Raw genomic sequence first — 20,869 nt, forward strand, 5'->3', positions numbered from 1 at the left:
TATATATGTTGGTCTTTGAGCCCAGTTCTCAACAAAGGTATCCTGGTGCCTCAATCCATAAGATTCTCAGGTATTTGGGTCGTAACACAGAAAGTTAATTCGAATCAGATTTCATAGCCAAGATGAGCATAGCTATGTGATGAGGAATGAAGGAGCTCTCTACCAAAATAATGAGAAAAAGAATAAGCTGCCAGCAAATACTCTTCCACATGAGTGGATATTAGATACAACCAGGTAGAATTAAATCTATAGTTGATGGAAAGAATACATACTATTGAGCATATGAGGTATAGGATATCCTATTGTATATATTGATGACAATGTAATTTTGGATTGTTAGTTCAGTGACTTTTATCATATTCTTCCAAGAGGTTTTGAAAAAAAATTACTTGAAACATAGATCCTCTGAATGCACTTGCATTGAAAACTTTTACCAATATGCTCTCCCCAAAAAATCATTTATTGTTATCTTAATACTTATATAAACCATACTGCATATAATGTTTTTAAAAAATGTTTGTGAAGGTACCTTGGGAAGTAATAGTTTGAAAACACTAAGCTTTGTTTCATGATGTGAATATCTGCATTTTGGACAATTTAATTATTATATTATAATAGGAAATACACAGATAGTATTAATCAAAAATGTGGATGCTCATATCATTTAAAAAGGAAATTTATTTCATACATGAAAAACTTGGCTTAAGTTACAAGAATAAAGTCAGTTGTGATTTTATTAATTCTGAAGTTTGTAACTCATTAAAAGAGAAGCACTGTCTTGCCTGCAATCCTATTATTTTCTTTCATAGTGTCTTTTCTGTCCATAGGACAAAGAATGAAAAATATTGAAATTGATAAATAATTTTAAAGCACATCTCTTTAGCATAAAAGTTGTCCTTTTTCGTAAACTTTAAATTTATATTTGATTTGTATGTTTCATTGCTTTGTCTTTATTTTGTATAAGGAATAATAGAACATTACATTTCTGATGACTATGATGAGTATATTGAATGTGAAAAAGTAAACCAGAACTCAAGAAACACTTGTGAAGACCACCATGCTGTGTTATTCTACTCTTAGAGTAATTACAGTTTGATCAGTGATATAGTATATGCTGGCAAAACACAATGGAAAATTATAATTAAGCTTTATGCTTAAACTATACTTCATAGTACACTTTTCTGTAATGTTTTATTTAAATGTCTTATTTTCTGCAATGAACAACAAAATAAACAAGTTAAGGTGAAGAAAATTAATATACAAATCTTTGAGAAGAAAGGATGGACAAGATTTTATGAATTATTAGTTTGAAGGAATTAGGGAATTCAACTACTCCAAGAGAACTCCAAGAGTCCAAGTCAAGTTTTAAAAAGGGCAAATTGAATTTTAAACAAAAAATATTTACATACATTGCGAGACTGTCTGTTTGTAGGAAGGATACATATTTTGTTAAGTTCCAAAAAATAAAAATTTTGCTACTTGATGTTCTTCATCTGATGTATTGCATGATAGTAGAATGATTATAATACTTAATATTCTGTTAAAACGTATAATTCCAAGTTACATGTATATATAATTCAGTTACTACTTACCTGAACCATAAAACATCATACTTCCTCAGTGGCCATCTAGTATAAGCAGTACTTGAATAAGAATCACCTCTTTATGATATACAATGAAAAGTAATCCAGGGGCAGCTGGGTAGCTCAGTGGATTGAGAGCCAGGCCTAGAGACGGGAGGTCCTAGGTTCAAATCTGGCCTCAGACACTTCCCAGCTGTGTGACCCTGGGCAAGTCACTTGACCCCCATTGCCTACCCTTACCAATCTTCCACCTATAAGTCAATGCACAGAAGTTAAGGGTTTAAAATTTAAAAAAAGAAAAAAAGAAAAAAAAAGAAAAGAAAAGTAATCCAGCTTTCATTTTAAAACCTCTGAAGAATTCAGTATATCTCAGATCATCGCATTACATGATTTGATAGCTCTAATATATAATATTTTTGCATCTTCTACCAATTTCTCCTACTTCTGCCTTTTGAAGGCAAGTAGATAAAAAAGAATACTTATAATACCTTTCAAATAATTGAAGATAGCTAAAATGTCCTATTCTCTCTCACAACCATCAAAACAAATTATTTTTAAGTTTACATTGATCTTCTCTTTTCCTACAGCTGATTTGTCATAAGAAATGATGTTCATCCTTATTACTGTCCTGGTTGTGTTTCATTGAACACTATATATTATTATTTTGGACAAGATCTCTGGTTCCATTGGCATAGGGAACTCCCAAAAAGAAAATTCCCTAAACAAGGCAGAGTAGCATCTTCATTGTAATCGATAGTCTGTAAGGATGGTATTGAATCTGTATCCTTACTTGGATAATATCTTCTTAGTTATTGATAAAATGCCAGTTGATTAGCTCCTGAAGGTGAGCAGTCGGTACACTCTTGGGCCTAGTAAGTTGACTTACTGTAAAAAGTCTTGGAGACAGAAACATAAAAATACCTATACTTAACATCTTAAAGTTGTAAAGAAGTGAAAGATAACAGGGTTCAAGGATAAGGAGTTCCCTAAAAACTATGGGGTGTCTAACTCAACCCACACCCAACTCCAAGACCCTTATGGGCCTTCTTCTGTCTGAGAAACTGAACCTGCTCTTTCTCTTTATCTCTATCTTCCCCAAAATCTATCTAGCTAAGCCTAGTTCTAATATCTTATAAAATAATATATAAATATTAAAAATATTGTCTCAAGATGGTATTTTCTGCAATTGCTGTAATGCCAGCCAAAGCCTGTCCTCTCTCTGCTTTCTCACAGATATCAGAGAAAAGAATCTTCTTTTCTTCTCTCTGTCAGTCTTTTTCACTTCAGCCACTGCCACACAGTCACCTCTCTCTTCCCAAACTGCCAATCTGGTATTCATGAAGGTTTCACAGGGAATTTTCCAGAAAGCTAAGGAAAAGCTGCCTTCTAGATCTTGCTTAGCCCAGAGAGCTCAGAGAGTCCCCCCACAATGACAATTGGAAACTACCAACTCTTATATCCACCAGAGAATTCTAGGAACAGTTTTGGCTCCAAATTCTAAGTTGGGGTTGAGACAGACTGAAAGGATAACAGGATTCCCTCCTTATTCCCTTATAAATTCCAAAACCTAATAATAATCCTAATAAGTCTTAGAAAGCTGCCTTTGTCACTAAAAGATTAGTTAACATATCCTGGGTAGCACAGGCAAAATATGTTGGAGAAAGGACTAGAATATAGGTCTCTCTGACTCAGTCAAGGATCAACAAACACTTATTAAGTACCTACTATATGGTAGATTCAGAAACTTTCACCCTAACCATTATAACATACTGCTTCTTAGCTTATCAATATCCTTCTTTCCTAAATCATGTCACTCAGAATTGAACATAATATTCTAAGAGTGGTGTACAAAGTGCACCCAGATTATCAATCATATGAAATGACTTTCTTAACATTGCCTAAAATTGCAAGGAAATTTTTGACTTCTATATCAATATATAATATTGACTCATTTTTTAAAAAGTAAACTAAAAATTCAGATCATTTTTGGCATGAACTGCTATCTAGACATACTTATCCCTCTCTATATTTGTGACACTGACTTTTTTAACTGATGTAAGAATTTGCTTAAAGGCTTACCAGATTTTACCTTATTAATTTCAGATCCATGTTCTTGCCTACCAAGATCTTTGTGGATCCTGATTCTATAATCTAAAAACTAAAATGTTACTCTCACCTGAACATGAAACAAGATCATCACCTCTGCCATCATTCAAGTCACTGGAGAAAAAAGAAGTAAAAACCCTTAACCCCAGAGTAAATAGAAATTCCTGGGGCAATTCACTAGAGATTTGCTTTCAGTGAACATCAAACTATTATTAGTTTCTCTTTGGTTCCAGCCATTTGGCTACCTTTGAATTCACCTAGCCTAATAATTTAGTCTGTGTCTCTTCATCCTTTATAGAAAACTATTTCTCCTGTATTTCTCTGATGCACCAGTCTAGTAAACCTACTTAAACAATAAAAAAGAAAATGAAGTTAGTCAGGCATGACCTGTTCTTGATGAAGCATTATTGGCCTTTTGTGATCAGTGATTCCTTTTTCTTTAGGTATCATAATTCATTCCTTGAATAATGGAATTGGTGTAAAGTTTAAAGAGAAAAAATTTTACAGACTCCCTTTTCTTTTCTGGGGAAGGAGGAGAAAATTGAGATGCAATCCAGGATTATTACTCCCCTTCCTTTTCAAATATCTTTCAAGTATTTCTTAGGGCAGGTGGCCTATAATATTTGTCTATAATTTTAGTTTCTTATGATTAAGAATTTTTTCTCGGCCTGAAGACAAATCATTTAGTTAATTAAACATTCATTAAGTATGTACCACATAGAAACAGCTAGGTAGCACAGTGAATAGACTGCTGATTCCACAGTCAGAAAGAAGAATTTAAATATCATCTCAGACATTTTTTAGCTGTATGACCTTCAGCAAGTAACTATTCTCGATTTATCTCAGTTTCCACAATGTAAAATCAGGATAATAATGGTACCTACCTCCCAGAGTTGTGAATACAAAATGAGACATAAGCATAGTGCCTGACATATAACTATGTAAATGGGGTGATGATGATGATGATGATGATGATGATGATGATGGTGGTGGTGATTAAGGTAAGTCAGATATTAGTCTAACTTCTGGTATGAAAAGCAATATGAGAGTCAGTCCCTCATCAAAGTATCTTTTAATTTTTTAAAAATAGTTTATTTTCCTCCTAATGACATATAAAAACAGTTTCTAATATTTTAAAAAGAATTTTGAGTCTTGAATTCTCTCTTTTCCTCCCCATCATCACCCCATCCTCCTGATGAGATGTTAAGCAATCTCATATAGATTTTACATGTGCAAACATGTAAAACATTTTTTCTATATTCATTCATTTGTGGAAGGAAACAAACAACAAAAAAAAGAGATAAGTTTTCCTTTGTCTAGATTCAAAATCCATTTTTTCCTCTCTGGAAGCAGATGTCATTTTTCATCATGAGTCATTTAGGATTGTTTTGGATCATTGTATTGCTAAGAATAGCTAAATTATTCACAGTTGTTCATTGTACACTATTTCTATTATGTGTTCAATGTTTTTCTGGTTTTCCTTATTTCACTCTACTTCAGTTTCTATAAGTTTTTGCAAATTTTTCTGAGCTCCTCCTTTTCATTTCTTACTGCATAATAGTATTTCATTACAAGCATACACTATAACTTACTCAGCCATGCCCCAATTAAGGATATCTTCTCAATTTTGAATATTTTTCTGCCAGAAAAAGAGGTGCTTTAAATATATTTGTACAGATATGTGCTTCCCATTTTTTGTTTCTTTGATTGTTTTTAATTCTTTGGGATAAAAATATAGTAATGGTATTTCTGGGTCAAAGAGTATGTACTATTTAATAGTTCTTTTGGACATAGATCCAAATTGTTCTCTGGAATGGTTGTATCAGTTCATAACTCCCCCTACAGAGCATGAATCTCTCAATTTTCCCACTTCCCCTCCAATTTTTATCACTTTTCCTTTTCCGTCATAATCATTCATCTGATAGGTATGGGATGGTGTCTCCGAGTTGTTTTAGTTTGCATTTCTCTAATTAATAGTGATTTAGAATATTTTAATGACTATAGAAAGCTTTAATTACTTTGTTTGAGACCTTCCTGTTCACGTCTTTTGCTCAATTATCAATTGGAGAATAACTTGTATTCTTATATATTCAACCCATTTCTCTATATATTTCAGAAATCGGGTCTTTATTCACGACTTGGAAATTATATTTTCCACCAATATGATTACTACGTATTACTACTCTCCATTCTATTTCTCCCTATTTAGTTTCTGGCCACCCGCTCCCTCAATTTGCCCTCTTTTCTACCAGCTGTGTGTCCCTTCTCTTATCCCCTTCCCCACACACTTTTCTGTAAGGTATAGATTTCTATACCCAATTGGTTTTGTGTGTTCTTCCCTCATTGAGATGATTTTGTTGTGAATAAGGTTCAACTGTTCAGTTGCCCACCTCCTCAATCTTCCCCTCCACTGTAAAGACTTTAATTTCTCTTTTATTTTCCCTTTCCACACCTCTCAATGCATTCATCTTTCTCATGCATTAATTTAGTTTTTTCATACCATCTCATAATATACAACTCATGTCTTGCCTTCTCTCTATATATTCTCCTTCTAACTGCCTTCATAATAGTAAAATTCTTAAGATTTATAAGAATCATTTCTTCCATATACTTATATAAACAGTTAAACTCTTTTGAATATCTTTTGATTTCTCTTTCTTTCTTGTCTTTTTTTACTTCTCTTGGATATTGTATTTGAGAGTAAATTTTTCCATTCAGCTCTGGTCTTTCCATCAGGAATGTTTGATAGCCCTCTATTTTACTGAACATCCATTTTTCCCCTGAAGGATAATTCTCAGTTTTGCTGCATTAGTGATTCTTAGTTGAAATACTAGTTCCTTTGCCCACTGGAATATCAAATACCAAGCTATGTAATCTTTTAACATAGAAGCTACTAAATCCTATGTTATCCTGACTGTAACTACACATTATGGGAATTGTTTGTTTTTGGTTAATTTAACTACTTTTTTTCCCTTGACATTAGAGTACTGGAATGTTACAATAATATTTCTGGGAGTTATCTTTTTAGGATCTCTTTCAGGAAGTGATTAGCAGATTCTTTCAATTTCTTTTCATTTGCACATATCAAGGAATATTTTACTATATTGCTATATGTAAGGAATAAACCCTGTCAGAGAGATTTCAAATATATATTTTGTTCTACCAAATCAAATGCTTTTTTATATTAAACCTACAAACAATAAGCATTATAGGATCCTATATTCACTGTAACTTTCAATCAATTGTATGGCTAAAACTACAGTTTATTGTAGATAATTTTTGAAAATTACTTTCTGTGCCCATATCATATCTTTATCAAAAATGTACTCAGTACATGCTCAAATTGTTCTTAAATATTTGAGAGATGGAGTAGTCAACATATGGTCAGATCATAATTAGTAACTTCTTGGTTTGGGGGAATAACAACATTCTTCATTCTTTTTATAATTGTTCAATATCTTCCCCTATCTTAGTTATCTTGAGAATCAATTTCTTAGCAATCTCCAAACTTTGCAGAATCCAAAGTGAATCTCCTTCATATTCTTGTTTTAGTTTAGTGACAATTCCTATTTGCTTTCTTTATTGTTGTTTCTATTTTCTCATGATGGACCGTGATGTGGAGTCCAAGTTTGGTGGTCCCATTTTTACTGCTGAAGGAAAAAAAAAACTATTGTCTAAACTCCAACAGATATTTTCTACTAATAATGTTGTCTTTCCCTCAAATCTCATTTCTAAATATGCTTGTAATGATCTAGTTTACCTGGATCTCACAAGCTAACTGCTTACCTCATTTCTCCCCCACCCCCATCATTCCTTTTTCTTTTATGAGTTGAAACTGCTTAGATAAACCTTCACTATCCTCTGAAGGAAGATGTTATGAATGGATGGATTATTTCCATTTCTATTCTAACTCTGTGTTCTAGAATACCAGGGAAGTTTTCTTGATGATTTCTGGAAAAATTATATCAAAGCTCTTTTTTTATCATGGTTCTTAGGTAGTCTAATGGGAAAACTGGTGGGTAACATATATTATGTGGGTTCAGAGAAAGGGTGAGAAGGAGACAGGACAGACAGGGCAATAGACTGGAACCTAACAAGTTGGGGAAATACAATTCAAGAATGGGCTTGGCACATGGAGCAAGTGACAGTTAGGATCCCAACTGCCTCACAGATCCACCTAACCAGGGAGTCTATGAAATCAACAAAATAACTGAGTAATAATGGAACAAAATGATTTATAAGCACAGGTTTAATTCAATACACTAAAGTTTGAAAGAATGGGAAAAGGGGTTTCTATTCTATCAACCTATGGGCAAGCCCCAGGGTCAGGGAATGAATTTATCTACATTAATTTTTAGACTACAGCAGGGCACAAGGAATATCAGGAATAGAAGTGGGATCCTCACTGTTGAGTCCTGTCAAAATCCAGTAATGATACAGCTCTCCCAGGTCCTCAGCCAGTAATCCTTGAGTTGGGTAAGTCAGGGAGCTAAACCAACCTGGGATGACCAGCAGCCCCGGTTACGTTTTATAGTCTCAACCTAACTCCCCAGAGGCAGATGATTTCTTCCTTCACCACACCAGAATACTAGCATACAAAATCCATTTCCCCTGAGGTCTCCCACTCAGTCAGTTACAATCTATCTTCAGCCAAAATGGAGTTCATTGCAGAGAGAGAAATACTTCCTGCTTCCCCATTCCATTTAGAATTCTCCAACCTTGCTTGCTAAGCCTCCTAAATAACTAATCTTAAACATTTTATTAATTTATCTTACAACAGTAGTCCAATAAATCCAATATTATCTCTCCAGACTTATTTTCCAGGCCAGTAGTTTTTTCCGATGACATATTTCACATTTTCTCCTATTTTTTCACTTTCTTTGATTATTTCTTGATATCTCATGAAATCATTAGCTTCCACTTGCCTAATTAAAAAAAATAATTTTTTAAAACAAGATTTTCTTAAGTGAGTTTTTGTATGTCCTTTTCCATTTAGCCAATTCTACTTTTTATGGAGTTCTTTTCCTCAGTGAATTTTTATAACCTTTCCAAATGACCAATTCTGACTTTTAAGAAGTTCTGTTCTTTAGTGCATTTTTACATACCTTTTTCCATTTGGCCAATTCTAGTTTTTAGAGTATTCTTCTCTTCTCTTCATTGGATTTTTGTGTTTCTTTTTACCACTTATCCTATTCTTTTTTTTTTAAAAAAAAGTATTATTCTGGGGGGCTAGCTCAGTGGATTGAGAACCAGACCTAGAGACAGGAGGTCCTAGGTTCAAATCTGGCCTCAGACACTTCCCAGCTGTGTAACACTGGGCAAGTCACTTAACCCCCATTGCCTAGCCCTTACCACTCTTCTGGCTTGGAGCCAATACTGTGTATTGGCTCCAAGGCAGAAGGTAAGGATTTTAAAAAAAAGTATTATTCTTCTGTACTTTTTGTGCTTCCTTTACCAAGCTATTGACACATTTTTCATGATTTTCTTATATTGCTTTCATTTCTTTTCCCAATTTTTCTTCTACACTTATTTTATTTTTAAATCCTATTTGAGCACTTCCATTCATCTTTTTAGTCTTAAGAAAAAATCATTTTTGGGGGGAGTCTTTAGATGCAATAGTATTAGCTTTGCTGCCTTCTTCTTAGTTTATATTTTTGTCTTACCTGTCACCAAAATAATCTTCTGTTGAGTTTCTTTTTTAGTTGTTTGCTCAATTCCCATCTTTTTTCTCTTCTTTTAACTTAAAAATAAATTGTTAACCTTGGGCCCTCTAACTTAGTGAAGGAAGCATTGTTCAAAGCTTTTGGTTCTTTGTGCAGGTTCTTTTAAAGCTGGCACTAAGAATCTATAAGCTTTCAGTTCTTCCAAGGTGATATGATGTAAGAAAAGGTATATCTAATATTATTTTTCCCAGTCTGTGTACCTGTCTATGAATGGTTATAAGTACTAGATAGAGTTAGGACTTGATCCCAAGTTTTAAGCCTTTTTGTCCAAAGTACTTTCCACCACACTGTTTCTTTCACTTAATAAAGATGGCTGGGAGTCAAGAAATAGGAGTCCAAATCCTGCATCTGATGTTAGCTATCTTTGTGACCATAGGTAAGCACTTAATCTCTTAGTCTTTTCTATTAAATAGGGATAACAATAGAACCTACCTTACTGGATTGTTATAAAGGTCAGATGAGATGACATATGCAAAGCTCTTTGCAAATCTTAAAGTGCCCCATAAATGCTATTATTATTATAATTATTAGTGATTAAATAGCAAAGAATGTTGGCAATAGCCTAATTAATATGATCTGTATAGTTAACCCCCAAAGAGAAATACAACTTCCTGGAACTTCTTGACCTGAACAATTTCCATAGTAGATCTGAATCCAAAATTCCCTAATTTTCTTAGTTTTCTCTGTAGACAAATTAGTATGTTCTCTCTTTCCCATCCCATTTTTAAATTGCTACCACAATTTCAGAGAAAATTATTAAAACTCTTTTATGTTTCTCATTTGATACAGAAAATATGTGGCATTAATAGACCAAAGGTTTTTTTGCAGCTGATTTAAGGTACATAATAATTAAGTAAACCTAAAGGACTTTATGTACGCTGCCACTCTTTCATGCTTTAATAAGAAAAAGAGCCTCAGTTTCTTTCTATCTTTAACTTGATTCCTGTAAAAATCCATACATTCTGTAATATACTGTTTCTATTGACTAGTCATCTAAGTCTAATATCTCTCTTCAGCCACTCAGCCTGTATCCAGCATCTTATCACTTTTTGTATATAGACTATTATATTGGGTTCATAAATAGTTGCTTTGATGCCAGCCTCTTCTCCAATTCATCCTTTATATAGCTAACAAATTAGTATTATGAAATTGCATGTTAGTGTGCCATTCTCCTTTTCTGAAGTTTTCAGTGACTCTATATTGCTTCTTCAATAAAAAATAAAATGTATTTTGTCATATATTTAAAAACCTTTGATCTAGAGTCATTATTATCTATAAGTCTAGCATTGTATTACTCTCCTTCTTATAATTTATGTTAAATGTATGTAATTTATGTTCAAATAAAACTATGTATTATACAGTAGTAGTTTCCTGTAAAATACATTTGAGCTGTCAATACTGTATTGTAGAATCCCCAGCTTCCTTTAAAGTACAGCTCTTGCCTAGACGTACTCTACAGGAAGTCTTCTCTGATTCCCTAATTTGGTCCGGTATGTTTGTGTGTGCGTGTGTGTGTGTGTGTGTGTGTGTGTGTGTGTGTGTGTGTTTCTCCCTCTGTCTTCTGTCTCTGGTTCTAGTTCTGGCTCATCTTCTATCTGTCTGTTTCTTGAATTTACTTTGTATCACTTTGCATTTATTTGATCTCTTGTTCTCATCCCAATTAGAATGTAAATTCCTTTAGGAAGACATTTTTTTTTAATTTTTGTGTTTATATCCTTACTATCTCTTATAGTGTTTTATATCTCACAAGCAATTAATAAATGCCTGCTAAATTGAATTATATTAAATAGAATTGTTAAAAAAATGGTATTTTGCCAAGCTCACAATTACTTATTTTAAATAAGGAACCAGAGTCCAAAATATTTCTGCATTTAAAGTTGAACATTAACTGGTTTTACTCTATTTATTTACTAATTCTAAGTTTTTTTTTCTCAGTGTTTATTAATTAAGGCAGAAAAGCCTAAGAGTAGAGAGAACAACAGTGGGTAATCTTGTGAATAGTCACTAGTGATTCAATAAGAAACAAACATCTGGTAGGCCAGATGTGCTTGTCAACTGTAAAGACTGCTTCCTCACATATTCCCTGAGTGAGGCTTTCCTCCTAAGGATCTTCAACAGCCAATACCTCTAAAAGTTCATTAACAAATCAAAATTTTATGTTTTTAATATAAAACAGATCTCTAATCATGGCGAGAAATTCAATCACTTTGAAATCTACCAAGCATCAAAGCATTTGATTTCATTTAGATAATCATTCCTTTGTGAAAGAAAAAAAAACAGGATAATTCAGGTCAAGAAAGAAATAGTTAATATAACAAACTGCAGTCCCAATTTAGTAGGAAGAGCTCCTAATATAAATCATTCAGACAGCACAGTATCACCCAGAGGAAATATGTCTGCATTGGGCATTTTCTTTGAAGGAGAAGGTGCTAGAAACATTAATTAGTAAGCACACCAAGTTCTGAGTAGTTTACTGAGCTCCAATGTTTTTAGCAACAAAGAAAAGACTAGAGAAATTCCAACTAAAACTGTTCCTTAATTTGATTCCAGTGCTACTTAGATACTTTTTTATATTTTCATAATCTTTTTACTTTTGTATTAGCAATAGGAAATGTTTATTTTTGTCTTATGGATTACAAATTTGAATTCACTTGATTTTTTTCAAATATATGTCCATTTTTGAAGGTAAAACTATATTATGAAGAATTTTCACATTTATATGTATCTATATATACATATCTATGGATAAAATTGATAATACTAATATGGTTTCTTTCTCCTACCAAGCCAAAATTGTTTTGGTAATTGTGACTGTAGTCACTGCAGAAATTTTTATTTGCCACACTTCTGTCCAGAAACATGACTCTAGCACTTATTATTTGTGTGCTCTTTGGTTGTCACTTAACCTCTCTGATACTGAACCCTCATTTAGAAAATAAGAGGGTTGGCCTAGATGATCTCTTAGGTCACTTGCAGTATAAATTTATGAATCTATCACATTTTACTCAAAAAATGTCAAATCCAGTCTAGAATAGGTTCATAGAATGGTAAAATGGCAAAGTTAGAAAAGACTTCTATAATTCTAATTATATGTCACATATACAAAATCTTTGACAAATAATTGAGATGCTCCAATAGAAAACTTCAGGTGATGGGGAAAGCACATTTTGAGGCATCTGTAATTATCATTAAAAAGTCAGGAAACCTTGTTCTCCTTATTAAGCTGATAGACATGGGTAACACCCAAGGGTATCACCAGGTTAGAACACAACCTCATTTGTGAGGCACCACAGTGGAAATGTCAGAAGATTAAGATGTCTGTATCATAAAGCAGCAAAAAGCAATGAACATTAAACAAAAAAATCTGCAGAAAGCTTGGTGTAAGTCCCAAAAAGCTTTATTACTTCATGAGCATGACATTACTGGAAAGACAACAAATAGATGAAAAATGTGATCAATTTTTTAGCATTCTTATAACAATATATTTTCATCATGAATGACAGTAGATTAGGAAAAATGTGACTCTAGTATTCTGGTATCCTATTTGCTTTATATGTAATTAGAAATACCCTTTAAAAAAATTCCATTACAGCAAATGGGGAGGACCCAGAATGTACCAGTTAGTAAATGCCTTTAATCTGACTTTGTCAAGTCCCAGGATATCACAAAGGCTGCTCAGTAAGATTCTCCAAATACTGAAAAGATATGATTCCAACAATCCATATAGGACAGTGATTCCCAAAGTGGGCACTGCCACCTCCTGATGGGTGCTGCAGCAATCCAGGGAGGCGGTGATGGCCACAGGTGCATTTATATTTCCTATTAATTGCTATTAAAATTTCAAAAAAAATAATTTTCAGGGAGTTAAGTAATATTTTTTCTAGAAAGGGGGCGGTAAGCCAAAGAAGTTTGGGAACCACTGATATAGGATAAACATAAAATAGATGACAAATATCTATTGCCAGTGATCCTTACATTCTTTTGAAAGACTAGTCCATTAAATTAGTATATCAATACAAAGTGAAACAGCCCTATACAGATGGATGTTGAGGTAGGACCAGAAGTGTAGAGCAAGAAGAGTGCAGGCTATGATAACAATTGAGAAATGTCATGATACCTTTAGTGATTTCAAACCATTCCCAGAGAGCCAAATATCAAACAAACAACAAAACACTTATTTTAAATACCATTATTCTTTCAATAATATGAACCATTGAATCACCATTATCACTTTGGAATAAAAGTTGTGAGTGATTGATAGATAAATATATCAATGCCTGGTGGACGAAAGTAGGCTATTGTTTTTGAAGTATAAAAGACATGAAGGAAAGTAAATAGCAAGCTTTAGATAAATACATGGGAGAATGTCCAAGAATAACACAGGATGAAAAGGCATGGATGGGACTATCTATATTGATAAGATCATAAAATTATTGAAATATGGGCAAACTTGACAAATTAGAACTTTATTTAAAAATACTCATTTAAAAGTGTGGTATATTGGAAAGAATACTGGAAAAGTGATTTGCAAACTGCATATATCTGTTGAGGCAGCAATACAACTACAAGGTCTCTATCCCAAAGAGATTAAAGATAGGGGGAAAGAACCTACCTTACAAAATATTCATAGCAGATTTTTTTGTGGTGGCAAAGAAATGGAAACTAAAGGAATGTCCATCAATGGGGGAATATTTGAACAAGTTGCGCTATATGCTTGTAAAGGATATTATTGCGCCATAAAAAATAATGAATAACATTATCTCAAAAATGCCTGGAAAGACTCATATGAAATGTTACAAAGTGAAATGAGCAGAACCAGAAAAAAGTTATACACAATAATAATTGTAAAAATTAAAATTGATATATTATAATAACTTTAAAATTATTATGGTTTTTGTAAGATTTATTAGTAATCACTAGAAAATTAGTAAATTAGTAAATCATTAGAAAATTAGTAATCACTAGAAAAAAGCCATGTGCCATGCTAGCTTAGGCTGTTCCCTGCTCCACCGCGCTGCTATAGGAAGGAAAGAGAGCCTGGAACAACTGTCCCCTGTCTACACCAGTGCATAATGGCAGGAAGCTAGTGGGCTCATGGGAAATGTAGTTCAAAGACCCCAAAATTTCCTAATAACACACAACTATGTATGATGATCAGCTGTGAATGACCAACTACTATCTTGAGGCAAGGATCCTGGAGAACACCAAGGGACTCATCATCCTGGAAAGAACAGATGGAGTCCAAAATGCATATTGAAAATGCATTTTTCACTTTATTTCCTCTACAAATTTTTCTGTTTTGCAAGCAACATATCAATTTTCAACATGACTATCATGGAAATATGTAATATATGATAATATATATATATATACAATATATATTATCTGCCTTCTTGGAGAGGTTGGAAGGGTAGGAGGAAGGAAGAGAATATGAATAACAAAATGTCAAAAAATTAAAATTATATCATCATATAATTTGGAAAAAATAAATAAAATATACAAAATATTAAGGAGACTTCAAAATAATTAAAAATAAAATATGGATCTGTTAAAAATGTAATTGAGAAATCTGAATTTTTGTCCTGATTCTCTTCCTGTCCTGTGAAATGTGGGCACTTACCTTCTCTTTTGCCAAATCCTTATTTTTAAAAGGAGAAAGTAAAACTAGATTGGTAATCATGGGGCAGCTGGGTAGCTCAGTGGATTGAGAGCCAGGCCTAGAGACGGGAGGTCCTGGGTTCAAATCTGACCTCAGACACTTTCCCAGCTGTGTGACCCTGGGCAAGTCACTGGACCCCCATTACCTACCCTTACCACTCTTCCACCAAGGAACTAATACACAGAAGTTAAGGGTTTAAAAATATATAAAAAAAAAAATTTAAAAAAAAAATTAGATTGGTAATCAGTAAGACCTCTCCTCACTCCAAGATTCAGTAATTTGAGATTTGCCTCTTTGTAATTTATGTACTCCTCCACAATCTATGCTCTATATTATGGCCCCAAACTGAACAAACATATGACATATATCAAACATATGACAACCGTTAAAGATGGCAATCATTCCACTCTAAATATTCTTTCCTAGTGGCTAACCATTCACTTTTCATCAATTAATATTTTTATGAAATAGTTTCAACCTTTGTAATCTAAAATCTCACTTCAGGACATATTTTATATTACCAATGTTTACTCTAAAATGTGGGATAAAGAAGTGAATGCAATAATAAATTGCCAAAATAAATAAATACTGGGCAGTATAGTGGGAATAATACCTCCTTTCCTTTGGATAAGATAGTTTAATTAAAGTGACGTTTGCTTTCCTTCATTAAAATCCACTCCAATAGTTCAATGTGGGATAGGGCTGAATATAGAATGTTGAAGACCAAGTCAATAAAACTTGGGTGTTGATGATTTGATTTTTTCTCCTAACAAGACATTTTTTTTTTACTCTTACTTTAAGAAAATAAAGTAAACTTCATATGCGAGCAAGACTGAAAAGAAAAAAGGATTGGGTAATGAATAGGAGTCTCTTTGTGACCTTTGACATTGATTTTCTGTTTTATGTGATGTGAATGCTTATCTTTATTTGACCTTTTGTATTGTTCACATTTCTGCAATGTTTCTCCTGTCCTCTTCCCTTTGCCTGAAGGAAGAATTGTGTTTAGTTAGCTGATACTCACTGGGAATTGGATTATATGGATCAAGATCGGAATTATGATGATTTATTAGCAGAGACTTCTCTCAGATTCTAAACTTACAGAGTGGTTAAACTTAGGAAACTAGAAGTGCTCAGAACTAATCAGAATCATATTTTAGTTTCTACTTTTCCCCTCTAGTCACAGAGATGGGGGCCTGATTATCCCTCACTAAAACTAAACCCTCTATCTTTAGTCATTCCACAGATAATGGACCCATGACTTTACTTTAGTAACCATGGCCTTTCTTCAATTCCTATTCAAACTATTGGCTTCTTCCAATCTGCAAACAAATATTTAATCTTTTCAATAAGAAACAAAACAAAGCACAACAAAAAATTCCACTCCTTAATCCTTCCTTTTTAAAAAAAATTCCCTAATTTAATATCTTTCCCCTCTAATTTAGTGATAAACACTACAAAAATATCCACATGATTTCCCTTATTAATATTTCCTCAATACAGTAAAAGCTTGAACCTTGTTTTATGCAAACAATACATTCCATGACCCTTACAGCAAGTTGAAAATTATGCATAATAGCATATAAATTTCAATAATAACTATTTAATATTTCTTATAAGAACATACCTAGGCACAATTTTTCTTTGACGTATCAGAGGTACAAGGATTACTACTTTAATAGTAGTAATAGATGGGGACATCATTAATAACAAAATAGCATTAATGAAGAGTAGCACTGTGGACATGGCTTGTCACAAGTGAAAACAACAGGCAAGGATTAATACAAACCAATATAATAATTCACATTCATTCTTTTCAGGGCAAGAATAAGTAACTGTGTGAACTTCTGTAAGACGACATTGCTTGAAAAATGGCACATATTTATTGAATAATTTTAATATATATTTATATATGCCTTTTACATATTTTTCTTTATTTTTTTGATTGCCTGTTGTGTATATCTGAATTCATGTATGTTGAATTTGGATAAAATGAGGACTTAATATATATTGTCTCCTCTATCCCTTATCTCAGCTTTCCTGGAGCTGTTACTGAAATTTCTCCTTTTATCACACAACACTTGTTTTTGCATCTTTCTAATTGATTTAGAAAGGACACATGACATGATGGATATAGAGCAAACATAGTCTCAAGTCATAACTCTAATACATGAAACCTGGGTATTTGAGTTTGAATATTCACTCAATCTGACTGAAAAATTAACCATTTGTATTGGTATGTATTGTTTCTTAAGTAGGAGCTCTTTATACTTATAGAATCACAGATTAGAGCAACATGCAAATGTATTTAACAAGTGTTTATTTCATAAATTTTATCAGATTGTAAACTCCATAATGTCAGCCATCTGATTTCAGTTGAACTTGGAATCTTTTTCAGAACCTAGAATAATGTTCTGCAAAAAGTGAAATGAAAAAAAAAAAAAGAATTGAATTTAATGCAATTAGATTGTATTTAAACTATCACAGATAGGATACTGAAAACAAAAATGAATTCTATAATTTTATAAATAGACTTAGTTATTAAAGAGTAGCATGAAAAGTGCTAATAAGGGGGAAAAAGCAAAGGAAGACAAATACCTGAAAATTTGGGATTATCTAATACCTGGAGAAAAGCAGGTTTTTCTGATTGATTTTTTTTTGTTTTTAATTTATTAGAATGACAGCTGTTTTCCATTTTTAAAATGGTACAAACCACTGTCTTAAGCATTTTTTTAAAAAATGCTGAATTTTCAACAGGAGCCCAGAGGTGTTTCCATAATTGGTGATGAGGATAAGAATGCTAGTAGTAGAGCAATTAATTAGCTAAGGATATATGTGGTGCTATATAAGTTTTTAAACTTTCCATTCTCATCCCCAAATATGGAACTGAAAACTGTAATTCTCTCTTTCTAAAATTTACAGTGAATGGCTTCTGTATCAGTGTATAAAGACTTAAAAAAATCTAAATACATGTTATATTTTTGTATACATTCTATTAACAGCATACATATGTGTATATGTATATATCTGTATTGCATGTGTGTATGTATATACATATAGGTACTACTTTATATTCTCACTTAATAATTGTCAAAATTCTATTATATTTAATTTTTCTAAACTTCTATTTAGGGACTTAACCTATCCTTGCTTATTCTTTTTTCTGTTTGTTTAGGTCTGTCTGAAATGGATACACTGAGGTACCATATTATAATATTTTACTATATATTTCTCTTCATCTGCAAAATTGTCTTCCTTCTTTTATTGCTTTACTACCATTTCTAATACTATGGTGAATAATTTAGTGATAATCAGCATCCTTGATCCATTCCTGAACTTATTGGGAAGTTTGTGAGCCTATCCCCATTATAAATATTGTTTCCTAATGGTGTTAGGTAGATGTTTCCTATTTATCCACTTGCATATATTCCAATGTTTTTAATCAGAAGAAGGTTGTATTTTATTAAATAATTTTCGCATGTATTGATATAATTATATGATTTTATTAATTTTTCTATTAATATACTCAATTATGCTGATAGTTTTCTTTATATATTGAACCTTCCATACATTCCAGAGATAAATCATGTTTTGTCACGATATAAAATCTTTGCTTTGTATTATTGTAGGTTCCTAGCTATTTTTTACTTAGGATGTTTGCATCCATATGCATTAATGAAATTGGTCTATAATTTTCTTACTCTGCCTTTTTTCTTCCTTGTTTCCATAACAATACCATATTATTTCATAAAAAGAGTTTGACAAAACTCCTTATTTTCCTATTATTTGAAATAGTTTATTTAATATTAGGATTAGTTAAACTCTAGATGCTTGGTTGAATTCACTTATGAAAACATCTGGTCCTGATATCCTTTTTCAGGAAATTCATTTATGCCCTCTTCAATTTAATTTTTTAATTGGTTTTCTTAGATATTATATTTCCTCCACTGATAGTCTAGACAACATATATTTTTCCAAGAATTCTTGCAGTGAACTTACCCTGTTCAATTTATTGGCATATAATTGAGCAAAATATTTCCCAATACTTGCTTTAATTTCATCTTCAATTATGGCATATTCACCAATTCAAACATTAAAATTACTGATTTGGTTTTCTTCTCTACCTTAACCATATCATCCAATGATTTATCTGTTTTACTGATTTTTCCATAAAACCTACTCCAAAATTATTTATGAATTCATTAGTTTTCTTACATTCAGTTTTATTGATCTCACCTTTAATTTTTAGCATTTTATTTTGGTGTTGAAATGAGGATTTTAATTTATTCTTTTCTAGATTTTTAAATTTCATTGCCAATTCATTGATGTTTTTGTTCTCTATTTTATTGATGTAATCATTCAGAGATATAAATTTTCCTATGATTATTTCTTTTGCTATATCTCACGGTGGTAGGTTGTCTCATTATTATGATTCCCTTTAAAATGAAATTATTTCTGGCTTCTAAGACTTGTTCTTTAACCCACAAGTTTAAGGTATTTAGAGTCCAGTTAGTTTATATTTTGTGTTTACATGGTCCCTAAGTTCCTAAAAATATATATTTTTATTGCATTGTGTTCTGAAAAGGATGCATTTAATGTTTCTGCTTTTCTATATATAATTATAATGTTTTTGCGCCCTAACTCTGTCCTGCTGGTATCATTTTGTTTCTCTCTTGGCCACTGACATTTATGGAATTGAATTCCTTTAAATTCATTAACTCAGAATCTACTCCAAAAGCAGCTCTCTTTGGAGTATCACAGCCTTGAAAGTGTGCTACATCTGTATGCACCTGACCCTGAAGTAGGCTTGGTAAAAATTCCCTAGCATCAGGATCCTGCTTTAAAGTTCCTTTAGTATTGTAGCTACTAGACTTTCCACTTTCCTATTTTGTAATAGAGAAGATATTGTGCCTGTGCTTGAGAATTTTACACTTTCCTTCTCAAAGGTCTGCAGGAGCTCATCTCCCTTGTTGACACTGTCTGTTTCTAAGAGGTCCCCATTAGGACCAGTCTAAATCATTTCCCTTGTTGTTTGGCCTTGCTGTACTACTGATTGCTTTAAATGATCCACAGTCTTACTACACAACAATGTTTCTTTCCCCCTACAGTGAGAATTAATGAATGCTACTTCCTTCAAGCTTGAATCAAGAACTTGTGCAGATGTGCCTGGTTCCCTTTCATTATTCCCCACATCACTGTTTCCTTTCCCATAAATTCTCTTTTTTTTCTTTTATATCTTTATTTATATTATATCCTCCTCCATTTGCAACTCCTTCTCAGTCATTTATTTGTAACTTTGTGTTACATCCACCAACCCATAATTTATAATTTCTCTCCCACCCATTTTGTCTTTCCCACTTTCCTCTGTCACATTATTGCCACTGCCCTTATCTGTCATTGCAACAACTAAGGCTGCTTCCTTGATTCATAAGTTCGTACGTGGTCTCTCTCCTTGGGACAAGTATTCCTCCATTTTAGATAAACTAGGGGAATTAATGAATTTAACACAGTTATGGTCACAACATCTGGCCTTTGCTTTGTCACTATATCTGATGTTATCCCTGTTGTTCATGTTGTTATACCTAGAATTATAGTACGTATTTCTCCTGTTGTTGTTATTGTTATTGTTTCTATTCCCAAAATTTATCTGAGACTTAAACCTACAGTTCCAAACAATATGCCCAAGTCTCAAGCACAAGAAACAATGCTTGACATAGTTGTTATTATTGCTGGAAGATTGCCTAGGCCTGCTCTGGCTCCTCTGATTGCTGGACATCAGAGCCATGTTCTTAATTTCTTCT

Source organism: Gracilinanus agilis, chromosome 3 (assembly GCF_016433145.1).
Source record: "Gracilinanus agilis isolate LMUSP501 chromosome 3, AgileGrace, whole genome shotgun sequence".
Taxonomy (NCBI): domain Eukaryota; kingdom Metazoa; phylum Chordata; class Mammalia; order Didelphimorphia; family Didelphidae; genus Gracilinanus; species Gracilinanus agilis.